Genomic DNA, 13,465 nt, shown 5'->3' with positions numbered 1-13,465 from the left:
TGTCCGACTCTTCGTGACCCCATGGACCACAGCACGCCAGGCCTTCCTGTCCTCCGCTCTCTCCCGGAGCGTGCTCAAGTCCATATTCATTGCATCGGTGATGCTATCTAGCCATCTCATCCTCTGCCGTTCCCTTCTCCTTTTACCTTCAGTCTTTCCCAGCATCAGGGTCTTTTCCAGAGAGTTTTCTCTTTGCATTAGGTGGCCAAAATATTTGAGCTTCAGCTTCAGGATCTGTCCTTCCAATGAGCACTCAGGGTTGATTTCCTTTAGGATTGACTGATCTGACCTCCTTGCAGTCCAGGGGACTCGTAAGAGTCTTCTCCAGCACCACAGTTCGAAAGCATCCATTCTTCGGCGCTCAGCCTTCCATATAGTCCAGCTCTCACAGCCATATGTTACTACTGGGATTGGTACTTGTTTACAAAGCCCTAAACAACTCAGTACAAGGATACTTAAGAGATCAACCAAGCCCAGACTGCTCGGTTGCTGTGCTCATGAGGAGATACCCTATTGGTGGTACCCAAGATTTTGGAGGTCTGGTCCATCACAGCTTTTTGTATCGTAGCACCCACTGTCTGGAACTCCCTACCACTATAAATTAGGCAGGCTCCAACCCTTCTGGGTTTTTGGCAGCTACTGAAAACATACCTTTCCTAACAGGGATTCCAACAGGCTTATATGGAATCCGTAAAACGCCTGCAGGCTTACAATCTTAAAAGACATGACACACAAGGAAGAAGGTGGCAACACTGAAAACTGCTGATACACTAATTAATTTTAGCAGTCCAAAGAAGTGTTCATGATACACTGACAGCCACTCATCTATATCAACAGAGTTCAACTCTCTTCCATTAAGGTTGTTGGGGCACCTTCTGTTTTGCGGTCACGACTTTTTGCATTTCATGATTTATTGCATTGCTTATTGTACTTTCATTGCATTTCACTACCTTGCAACTCCCTCTCCCTTTCTCTTCTAGTCCTTACTTCCTGTTTGCTTCTCTCTCTGAAAATGACCCTAATATATTCCACTCTATAGCAAACACTGTAGTTTCCTCAGGTCCCTTTTTTAGCCTATTATCTACTTTGCCCCACTTCCTTTAGCCAGCCTGTCTCTCCGCTGGATTCCCCTTAGACTTCCTGTCCCTTCCTGCCCCCTCCAGATCTTAAGCACTGTCAGAGGCGCAGAAACAGGGCCGGTGTCACCACCTGGCATCCTTGGTTAGCTGCCAGACCGCCCCCTCCCCAGCATCCTGTCTGGGCCCACTGTTGATGCCTGCCTTGTCCTACCTCCACCATTAAATTTTTCCCTGGCCCAGCACTCCAAGCAGTACTAGGTGGCTGGATCTAGCCACCCCTTTAATTTCCCACAATACCCCCAATCTAGTGTTGTTCTGGAGCATCATGGGAAATTAAAAGGGAGCTTCACACAGCCACCCAACACTGTGCTTGAAGCGCTGCCGCTAGATAAACCCACCACAGCCCAATGACAGAAGAGGGTCCTCCAGAGAACCTTTTGTCCAGGATCCACTTAAACCTTTGAGGTCCCCTTGGAGCCAGCCAAGGTCAGAGCCCCTTCTTGCCTCAGTTCCCTACCTCCTCTAAGAAAGTTATTCCTTAGGCAGTGGGAATGTTATCTCCACCTCAGTCAATCAGTTTCAAAGTTTTCAACATCCATAACACAATATAAAATGAAAGACTTCTAAAAAGCAGCATATTTTAAGAACATTTCTTAGAATCATAAAGTTGGAAGGAGCTTCAAAGGTCATCTAGTTCAACCCCTTGCAATGTGAGAAATCTGCTGCTACAGCATCCCTGATAGGTGGGCATCCAGCCCCTGCTTAAAGACCTCTAACAAAGGAGACCACCTTCCAGGGTAGTCTGATCCGCTGCTGACCTGCTTGTGCCGTCAGGAAGTTCTTCCTGATGTTTAAATCAAAATTCCCTTTCTTGTCATTTGGGCATCATATCACCTCTTAATGATCTCTTCTCCAGACCAAAACCTCATCAGACTTGGTCTCCAGGCCCCTCACCATCTTTGTTGCCCTCCTTGGACATGTTCCAGTTTGTCAATATCCTTCTTAAACTGTCATATGCAGAACTGAGCACAGTACTCCAGGTGAGGTCTGACCGAAGCAGAATAGAAGCCTACCATTATTTCTCATGAGCTGGATACTATACTTTTGTTGATGCAACTTAGAATTGTATTAGGGTACAATCCTATTACTTCTACACCTAATGCTCATAAGCCTCCGAACTCAGAGGTTTATGAACATCCAGTGCAGAGTGGGAGGAGTGGCGGAGGTGATCATCACCTCTGCCACTCCTCCCACTCTGCATTTTAGCTAGCCAGGCTTTTTCGCCCATCTAGCTAGGGTGCATCAGAGGGCGAGGGCAGGATGCTGGAGAGGCCTTGGGATAGCTCATATCCTGACCTCTCCAGGCCCCTCCCCTCCCTGTCCACCGGAACACCCTCTCTATGTGCTCTCCGAGATTGCTTTTGCAGTTCTCCATCCTGTCAAGATCATCTTCAATCCTGCTTCTGTCTTCTAAACTATTAGTTATCCTTCCAAGTCATTTATAAAAATGTTGAGAAACACTGGGCCCCGGACAGAACCTTGTGGTATCCCATTTGTCCCTTCTCTCTAGGTTAGCACTCTGTGTGTGTAGTCCATCAATCAGCTTCAAGTCCATTGAACTGCAGCAGCATCTAGCTTACACTTTACCAATTTCTTAACAACAATATTGTGAGGGACCTTGCTGAAATCAAGATATACTATATCCACAGCATTCCTCTGATCTACCAAGCTAGTAACTCTAACAACAAAAAAGAGAGAGAGATCATTAGTTTGGCATGCTTTGTTCTTGACAAACCCGTTCTGGCTGTTTCTAATCACAATCCTCTTTTCTAAATGCTCACATGCTGACTGCTTAATAATCTATAAACTAACCAGTTGGTAGTTGGCTGGATCCTCTTTTTCTTCCGTTTTGAAGATTGCAACATTTACCCACCTCCAGTATCTTGGCACTTCACCTGTTCTTAATTCTTTAGTATTTCATAGTAACTACAGCTGTGATATCAACACAAATCAATCATGTCCCCCACAAACACACACACTAATAAAATAAAGAGATTTGGGCATTTGGCATGCATACTTAGGACATTAAGGGAGCAATCCTATCTAGATAGGCCGCTGCCTCCAAACTCGGAGGCAACCACCTATCCAAAGCAGGGCAGGAGAAGCACAGAGGGGATCGTTCCTTCGGCTCCTCTCCTGCCCTGCTTTTTCGGCTAGACAGCCGAATGCTGTCTAGGACGGAGGATGGAGTGGGGAAGGAGGCTGCTGTACGACACCTAAGATGTGTCATACAGGCAGTTACGATCTCCCCACCCCAGAACACCCCCAGCTATGCCCCTGTCCGGCTACTCCGCGCTCCTCTTGCAAGCGTGGAGGATGGGGCTGTTCCACGCTGCCTCCAAGGCAGCGCGGAATTGAGGGGAGGTCGGTTCTCCAGGAACCAACCTCAGAGTGCGAGGTCAGTTCCCAGAAAACAGCATGTCCTATGGCCATCTAGCCACTGTCTAGCGGCCATAGGATTGCTCCCTTAATTGTTTAACATGATAATTACTCAGGGAGTAATCCTAAGCTCTCAGGGAGGGCAGATGAGGGGCTAGAGGATACTATGGACCTCCTTCTCAGTGTGAAAATGGAAAGCTCGGCAGCCACTGCTGACGGTTCATCCTGCATGGAGGGGACAAGAAAGGGGAATTCTGGGGCATGCTGAGGTGTGCTGGGGGAGGCTGTGGTTCCACAGGATCCAGGAACTCTTTTTTCCCCAGACCAAGAAAGCAGGCCAAGAAAGTACACCAGGCTTGGAGCTGGCATACTTAATTCTCATTGCAGTCAATAGGAGGGAAAATTTAAAAGGAAAACATTAAGGGGGGGCGGGTAAGCAGAAATAATCCTCTCCACCCATCCCCTAGGCCTTCTTGGGCCATCTTAGCTTCCACTGAGACATCACCAAAATATTACAGGCTATCACCAACCTTTTGTCAGGTCTTCAGAGTTATTGCCTTAGGGCAAGCTATTCTGATAACTCTACCCATAGAAATCTTAAAGTTAAGAATCACAGGGGTTCATCACACAGAGCTTTTATCCTGCTTTTGAGATGGCTCTGTCATGGAAGTTTGCGGGTTCTTTAGATGACGCCGTTTACCCTCCAGGGTGTCTCCTGCCATTCTCCCCAGCCTATCCTGTGTTTTCCCCAAATGCAAAAAATGTAGTATTTTTCCCAGCCCACGAAACAGGAGTGCCATGACCTCCACGTGAAATTCTCCTATAGCAGAAGAAACCACTCTGTCTCCCTGCTGTGGGCGTTTGTTTTCGGTTGCTGGGGGTGCAGGATGACGAAGGCATTGAGAATGGGAGCAGGGTTGCAGAGAAGGAGACCTGAGCAGATTTGACAGGCGTGAGGGCATCTCCTGCCTCTGCATTTCTAAATCAGAGGGAGAAGAGGGTAAAATGCCTTCCTGCAACGAAGGGAGACACATCTGATCCCCAACCCCACCAAGCTTAGAAGTAACGTCCTCTGTTGTTTCAGAGCACCCTATTAAGTTCAATGGGGCTTACTCCCAAGCAAGTGTGCCGAGGGTTGTAGACTTACAGAGTGATATTATGTCTACTCAGAAGTAAGTCCCACTGAGTTCAATGTGGCTTACTCCCAAGTAAGTGTGCCCAGGATTGCAGACTTATGCCGTGGTATTATCTCTAAAGTCAGAGGTTTACTGGGGGCTGGAAAAAAAACTGCAGCAGCTATGAAAACAAGACACACACACCCATTTGCACACATGCCAGGGAGGGAAGGAGGGAGGAAGGGACTCCCTCAGTTCAAATCACATGGCTGCCGTGTAAAGAAGCCCTTCCTAATCCCGCAAAGAAACCGCAAGCAGGGAGCTCTGGAAAGGATGTGGGGGTTTTGCTTAATGTAGAAACACCCACAGAGCTGGAAGTGATCCTGAAGGGTCATCTTGACAAACCCCCATCCCATAACAATACTTTGAAAGGTCTTGTCCTAAGATATTTGTGTTTTCCTTTGGGTTCAACTCTGAGCTATTGTTTTCTCATACTTACTGCTCAACGTACAATGCAGTTTCATTTAATATGTTATAAACAATTAGTGGCGTAACAAGTCTTTTAGTAAAACAAGGATATTTAATTAAATGTTATGAGGATCCAAAAACATTTCTTGCAAGCAGATGAAGAATGAAATTACTGTTCTCTTTTCATTCCTCTACCATTGCTAATATGATTTTATACTAGCTCTTACAGCACTCAACACATGCCTTTACATTACTTCGAATTAACTATCCCAGTGATTTATTTACTGCTCTGGGTGCTATCGATTACATTTTCAATTACACTAAAACTTTGTTCCACAGTACATTAGACCTATTTAGATGAAATGCAGCAGATATTTTTGTGACAGAAACATGTATTGCAGACAAAGGACTCCATTGGGATATGGTAATGGATAATATCACTGTGGGTCTAGATAGAGCTCTTAACAGCTCTTACGTGACAAAAGATTTTCCAGTCTATTTTATAATAGCTTATTGAAATTTGGATTTGACATGAATTCAGTTTGATTTACTGACCAATTGGATGTTTGAAATGTATGCGCATGGAGTATAACAATTAAATGATATCTAAAAATTGTTCACTTGAAGTGTATTCTAGATATATAATGCATAAAAATCATCTAGACCTACAGAGAGACTCAGGGTAAATACAAATGGATATTCTATGCATCTAAAAACACCATCCCAATTGCTTTTTATCAGGCGTTCTGGGACTCCCTGTAGTGAATCATACTTATACCTCATCGGACACACAGGCATAATTCACTCTCCAACTGAACAAGAAAAGTTACAAAGACTGGGTTCAGACGACTGTGTCAGTAAAAGAAGCCATCATGGCTTCTTGCCTTGCCCATGTTCATGCTGTGTGTGTGACTGCTATTTGCATAATTCCCCGCGATGCAGGGCGGGTTGGTGTAGCATTCGAACCTGGCACATGGTGCAGTGGGGAGACCTTCGTACCCACCCTACAACCCACGACTTGCAGTTGTATCAAGTGGGTACAACTTGCAGTGAATCCACCCCAACCCAACCCAGGTTCGGACAACATGGTAACCTGCTCTGCATCGTGGGGAATTATGCAAATGCAGGCATGGGGAGAAGTCACTATGGCTTAGAATCATAGAATAGTAGGGTTGGAAGGGGCCTACAAGGCCATCGAGTCCAACCCCCTGCTCAATGCAGGAATCCAAGTCAGAGCATCACTGACAGATGGCTGCCAAGCCTCGTCTTGAATGCCTCCAGTGCGGGAGAGCCCACTACCTCCCTAGGTCATTGGTTCCATTGTTGTATTGCTCTAACAGTCAGGAAGTTTTTCCTGATGTTCAGCTGGAATCTGGCTTCCTGTAACTTGAGCCCATTATTCCGTGTCCTGCACTCTGGGATGATTGAGAAGAGATCCTGGCCTTCCTCTCTGTGAGGGGAGAGGAACTCCCCTCACAGAAAGTACCTTTCAAGTACTTGAAGAGCACTATCATATCTCCCCTCAGTCTTCTCTTCTCAAGGCTAAACATGCCCAGTTCTTTCGGTCTCTCCTCATAGGGCTTTGTTTCCAGTCCCCTGATCAACTTTGTTGCCCTCCTCTGAACCCTCTCCAGTTCGTCTGCATCCTTCTTCAACTGTGGTGCCCAAAACTGCACACAGTACTCCAGATGAGGCCTAACCAGTGCTGAGTAGAGGGGGACTAGTAGTTCCCGGGATTTGGAAGCTATGCTTCTATTAATGCAGCCCAAAACAGCATTGGCCTTTTTTGCAGCCACATCAACATTGTAGGCTCATATTCAGCTTGTGATCTACAACAATTCCAAGATCACCCTCACTTGTAGTGTTGTTGAGCCATGTATCCCCCATCTTGTAACTGTGCATTTGGTTTCTTTTTCCTAGGGTCAGAACTTGGCATTTATCCCTATTAAATGTCATTCTGCTGTTTTCTGCCCAGCGCTCCAGTTTATCAAGATCACTTTGAATTTTGTTTCTGTCTTCCAAAGTATTAGCTATCCCGCCCAATTTTGTGTCATCTGCAAATTTGATCAGCATTCCCTGCACCTCCTCCTCCAAGTCATTAATACAAATGTTGAAGAGCACTGGGCCAAGCACTGAGCCCTGCGGTACCCCACTCGTTACCTCTCCCCAGTTTGAGAAGATCCCATTGATAAGCACTCTTTGAGTCCGATTCTGTAGCCAACTGTTGATCCACCTGATTGTTGTTTCATCTAGCCCACTTTGAGCTAGTTTGCTCATCAGGATATCATGGGGCACTTTGTCGAAAGCTTTGCTGAAGTCGAGGTATATTATGTCCACAGCATTCCCACAGTCCACAAGGGAGGTGACTTGATCAAAAAATGAGATCAGATTCATCTGGCAGGATTTGGTCTTGACAAATCCATGTTGGCTTTGAGTAATCACTGCATTATTTTCAAGGTGCTTATAGATGGATTGCTTTATAATCTGCTCCAGAATTTTCCCAGGGATTGATGTCAGACTGATTGGTCTGTAGTTCCCAGGTTCCTCCTTTTTACCCTTTTTGAAGATAGGGACAACATTAGCCCTCCTCCAGTCATCTGGCACTTCACCCGTCCTCCATGATTTCTTGAAGAGAATAGACAGTGATTCTGAGAGTCCTTCTGCCAGTTCCTTTATTACTCTAGGGTGTGGTTCATCTGGCCCCTGGAGATTTGAACTCATTCAAAATAATTAGGTGTTCCTTGATCATGTCGATCTCAAGCTGCAATCCTGCCCCTTCAGCCTGTATTTTGCCTTTGCCAGGGGGGTCATAGACCCTCTTTGGGGAGAAGACTGAGCCAAAGTAGGAATTGAGCACCTCTGCCTTTTCTTTTGTCATCTGTTATCATTTTGCCATCCTTATTTAATAGCTGAGCCACCATTTCTTTCCTCTTTTACTATGCACATAGCTGAAGAAAGCCTTTTTGTTGCTTTTAGCATCCCTTGCTAACCTCAGCTCGTTCTCAGCTTTAGCCTTCCTGACACCACCCCTGCAATTCTGTGCTACTTGCCTGTACTCTTCCTTTGTTGCTTGGCCTTCTTTCTGCTTCCTATACGTGTCCTTTTTTGTTTTCAGGTGTTCTCTAAGTTTTTTGTGAAGTCACATTGGCTTCTTCTGTTGTCTGCCTCCTTTTCTTCTTGTTGGAATTGTTTGTAATTGTGCCTTGAGAATTTCCTTTTTTAAAAGCTCCCACCCATCTTGGACTCCTTTTCTTGTTAGAGTCGCTTGCCATGGGACCTTACTGATCATTGTTCTGAGTTTATTAAAATCAGCTTTCCTAAAATCCAGGGTATGCGTTTGACTACACTCCGCTTTTGCTTCCCTTAGAACCAAGAACTCAAGTACAACATGGTCACTTTCCCCTAGAGTTGTTGTAACTGCTACTTTATCCACTAAGTCATCTCTGTTGGTTAGGATCAAGTCAAGGATAGCCGATCCTCTAGTTCCTTCCTCTACTTTCTGTAGGAGGAAGTTATCCGCCACACAAGTCAGGAATTTCCTGGAGGGGTCATGTTTTGCAGAATTTGTCTCCCAACAAATATCAGGGAAATTGAAGTCCCCCATTACTACTACATCATGCTTCCTTGAAACACTGGCTATTTGCTTTTCAAAAGTTTCATCCTCGTCTTCTCCTCGATTGGGTGGCCGGTGGTAGACTCCGACCATGAGGTTCCTTTTATTCTTTGCTCCATTTATTTTGATCCAGATGCTCTCGATGGGGCTACCAAGCTCATCCTCCTGTATTTCTGTGCAGAGATATGTATTTTTAACATATAGCACAACCCCACCTCCCTTTCTGTTCCTCTTGTTCTTTTTGAACAAGTTCTATCCTTCCATTGCTGTATTCCAGTCATGAGAGTCATCAAGTCATAATTTCCCTCTTGTATTAAGAGTTCAAGTTCGTTCTGTTTGTTTCCCATGCTTTGGGCATTAGTATATAGACGTCAAAGACCATGAGCTTCATAGTTTGGCTTTCTTCCTACATGTTTCTGAAGACTATTATTGGGCGCTATTAGAACTGTTCTCTCTGTTGTGGTGCATGAGCCTTCATCCATTTTTACCCCCAACTTTACATCTCCCTTCCCCGTAGGATTCAGTTTAAAGCCCTTCTGATTAAGTTCTTCATGCTGTGGCCAAACACATTCTTCCCAGCCTTTGTGAGGTGCAACCCGTCCCTTGCCAACAGCCCATCTTCTAGGAAGTATAACCCATGGTCCCAGAATCCAAATCTCTCGCACCAGCACCACCTTCGTAGCCAGTCATTCACCCGGAGTATTTTTCTTTCCCTTTCTAGCCCTCTTCTAACTACTGAAAGGATGGATGAGAAAACTATGTGGGCCCCAAAGTTCTTGAGTTTCCTTTCCAAAGCTTCAAAGTCTGACGTGATTGCTTCGTAGCTCCGCTTGGCAGTATCATTTGTTCCCACATGGATGAGAAGAAAGGGATACCTGTCAGTGGGCTTTATGAGCGCAGGCAACCTTTCAGTCACGTCTCTAATCCGTCCTCCCGGGAGACAACATACCTGGCGAGCCCACGCGTCTTCGCGACATACTTGGGTTTCGATCTCACACAGAAAGGAATCTCCCACTACTACTACTCTTCTTCTTGTTGTAGGCCTGGGTTTCATCACCTCTGCTTGACTGACCTTCAGCCTCTTGCTCACTCTCATGCAGGTTCTCCTGTAATTCTTCCTCTGCAGGCTGTCCTCCAGTCTCATCCTCAAGTACCTGGAATTGGTTCCATAGCTCCACTGCTTCCACTGGTGCACAGTGGCGTCTAGTTCTTCTTCTCCTGTCACCCTTTTCCAAGGAGTATCCTCTACTGCATTTTACCTCACCTCAGCATTTCCCACTTCTGCCTCAGCTTGCTGTTGCTCTTCAAGCTTCTGGTCTTCACTTTGCTGCTGTAGTTCCACCATTCTGTCCAAGAACTCTTCGTGTTCTCTTATTCCCCAGAGGGTCGACAGTTGCCGCTCCAGGCCTCTTACTTTTTCTTCCAGCAGCGTGATCAACTTGCACTTGTTGCAGGTGTAGGCCATGTTCTCAGGCAAGAAAACAAACATTGCACACACCTTGCAGGTCACCACCACTGGAAAGTCTTGTCCTTCCATAGTCTCTTTTCCCTTTTTGTTTCTAGCTTTCTGATTGTTCTAGACTAGCCTGTGCCTGCTCCTCTACTCACTAGAGGTTAAAAGCAGAGTCCCACTTGTATGGAAGTGTGTGTTACAAGAAAAATAATTTTAAAAAATGTTAGAGGCCTCCCCCTTGACCTCCCCTGCCGAACTCCCCTGGCCAACTCCTGTTTGCTCCCCCTGTTCGCTCACTCTGATCGTTTGCTCTCTGGGAGCTTGCTTGCTTCTATAGTCCCTGGACCAGCTGGAGCAGCTTCCCGTGCTGTGCTCAGCTAGGAGGCGGGAAACAGAATGAAGCTTCCTGCCCACAGCTGCTGGGAGTACTCAGGCCACACACACCCAATTCAATTGGAGGTTTCAGGAGCACCTGGTGAGCTCACAGCCACTCAGAAGGATAAAGGACAGCCCCCTGGGCTTCCTGCAGTGCACGTGCCTCTTTGCCTCTGTCTCCTTTGTCTCTTCTACTACTGCAACTCTCCTGGCCAACTCCTGTTTGCTCCCCCTGTTCGCTCACTCTGGTTGCTCGCTCTCTGGGAGCTTGCTTGCTTCTGTAGTCCCTGGACCAGCTGGAGCAGCTTCCTCTGCTCTGCTCAGCTGGGAGGCAGGAAACAGACTGAAACATCCTGCCCACAGCTGCTGGGAGTACTCAGGCCACACACCCCCAATTCAGTTGGAGGTCTCAGGAGCACCTGGTGAGCTCACAGCCACTCAGAAGGATAAAGGACAGCCCCCTGGGCTTCCTGCAGCCCACTTACCTCTTTGCCTCTGTCTCCTTTGTCTCTTCTACCACTGCAGCTCCCCTGGCCAACTCCTGTTTGCTTCCCCTGTTCGCTCGCTCTGGTCGCTCACTCACTGGGAACTTGCTTGCTTCTGTAGTCCCTGGACCAGCTGCAGCAGCTTCCTCTGTTCTGCTCTGCTCAGCTGGGAGGCAGGAAACCATCTTTTACTGTCGCATCTTTTACTGATGCGATTGTCTGAACATCCCCACAGAAACACACATCACTTCTTCATTGTTTGGGAGGTAGTACCAGCCCTTAGCTTAGATGCTAAGCCTTAGGAGCTGCTGAATGCACGTGTTAGTAGGCTCTGCATCTCTTCACCATCTCTCTGTCATCTATCCTGTCCTACACATGTGCTTTTATCCAGGTTCATGGGTACCAACCTCAGAACACAGGGTCCCTGCAAGGATCCTTTTTACCCATCCAACTAGGGGGCAGGGAGAGACTCCTTATTTTGGGAAACTGCTTTATTTGTACATTTGGCTAGACTCTGAATCCTTAGATCTATATGTGGGAGTTTCCACTTCGCAACTATCCTGGGAGGTAAAGGACAGGGACTTGCAGAGTTGGTCTGATATATGGATTTCAGAAGGCTTGAGCCACAACCATGACCTATTCCCCACTGGTTTTGAAAGCTTTGGCCAGGCCAACTCCCTGCCTGAAAATCTTGAAATTTGCTTTGTAAATTTGTACAGTGTTTGTTTTTTAAAGTATAAACATTGACCTGGTTTGCACATAACAAGAAGCCACCCTGTGTAATTTTCCCCATGGGGATTTTTGTTGCAGCAGCCACCATTTTGAATATTTGAGTCACCGGCAGGGGGGCAGGATGCTTGTTCAAGCTGTGGTGGGGGCACACCGTAGCTTGTTGTTATGTGTGAACCCGGCAAGGGTGGGTTCTTGGTGTGGTTAAAAAGTCACCCACAACCCTAAAACAGCCCATGGATTCTGGGTGGCTTCTTAACCACCAAGCAACCTACCCTTGCTGGGTTCACAAGTAAAAACAAGCTATGGTGTGCCCCCACCACAGCTTGAATATTCAAAATGGTGGTGGCCACCACAAGAGGCCCCACATGGAAATTCAGCCATGGTGGCTTCTCATTACATGCAAACCAGGCCATTACGTTGAGATGGATACCTCAAGAGTCAGAGAAAAAGATGCTGGTTATGCTTACAGAACTGTAGTTAGCTGCTTTACTAGAACTGTGAGAGGACTAGGCTAGTATTCAGTGTGCCTTGGGAGTGAAATCAAGACAGAGTCCTACATTCTTCTTCTATGACGAGTGTGATGAGGCCCATCCTTCCTCTTAATCTTGGAGCTGGAGGAGGGCTGGGCTGGGGATCAAGAAGTTGTACTGTGTTTCACAGGTCCTCAAAGTGCACCCAAAATGTAGGGATGATCAAGGATGATCCCAGCTGTCTGAAGGTCAAAAGGGCAGAACAGAAAGAAGTCGCAGCCTTCCTTTGTAGACAGGGAGATGTGAATTGACCCTGCAATTGCACTGGGCTTCATAGGCCCTCTGAACCCCAGCACCATTACAGGGATGATATTTGCATCCTTGCCAGTTTCAAGGTTAGGAAGAATGCTGGGACTTGTTTTGGCATTGTGCTTCTGAGGTACTCCAAGAACCTCAGATGTGCAGCACTTGGGTTGGGGCACATTCCTAGCGACCTCACATTTTTTATTAGCTACCAAACTATGTGGACCTCTTAATCAAATTACCAAAAATTTGATGGGAAGCATAATCTTGTAGTAATATGGACTGAACCATCTTATCCAGAGGTTTTTGGCAGGAGGTAGTACAGACTAATCAATCCAAGATACAAATCTTATCTGATCATCTGGTTTTTCTATGAAAAAATAGAGGTCTGAGATTTTTAATTTCTGTTTTGCAGCATGTCAAAACAGATTACATATAGGGATTTCCCTTTGATGATTTTCTTCATAATAATAAAACCAACCTATGTTTACCTGCCAGTTGAGGAAAGGTAATTTCTGGATCAGTTAAGAGATCTTGGGCTCAGCTGGAAATGGTTAATCATTTTTGTGACCAAAGAACTGTTTGGTAAAACTAGAGATAATAAATGAGAGATTCCAATCTTTGTGTGTGTGTGTGTGTGTGTGTGTATGGGGGGGGGGGGGTTGAAATGTTGTTTTGATAAGTTGTAAATTGTTTTCCTGTTCCTTAGTATTTAAATCAGTTTATTGCAGAGTTCTGTGGTGTGTGTGTGTATAGACATATATATATATACACACACACACATGCATACATATATATATATATATATATAGAGAGAGAGAGAGAGAGAGAGAGAGAGAGAGACTATACATATATATATATATATATATATATAAACAAGCTATAAATAATTTTAAAAAGAATAAATCTACTTAAGTGTCACTTACTTTGCAG

The sequence above is a fragment of the Heloderma suspectum genome, chromosome 1 (assembly GCF_057233095.1).
Source record: "Heloderma suspectum isolate Gila_16-S chromosome 1, 16-S_ref, whole genome shotgun sequence".
In the NCBI taxonomy this organism is placed as follows: Eukaryota; Metazoa; Chordata; class Lepidosauria; order Squamata; family Helodermatidae; genus Heloderma; species Heloderma suspectum.
The sequence above is the reverse complement of the archived record's forward strand: the minus strand, read 5'-3'. Positions refer to the sequence as shown.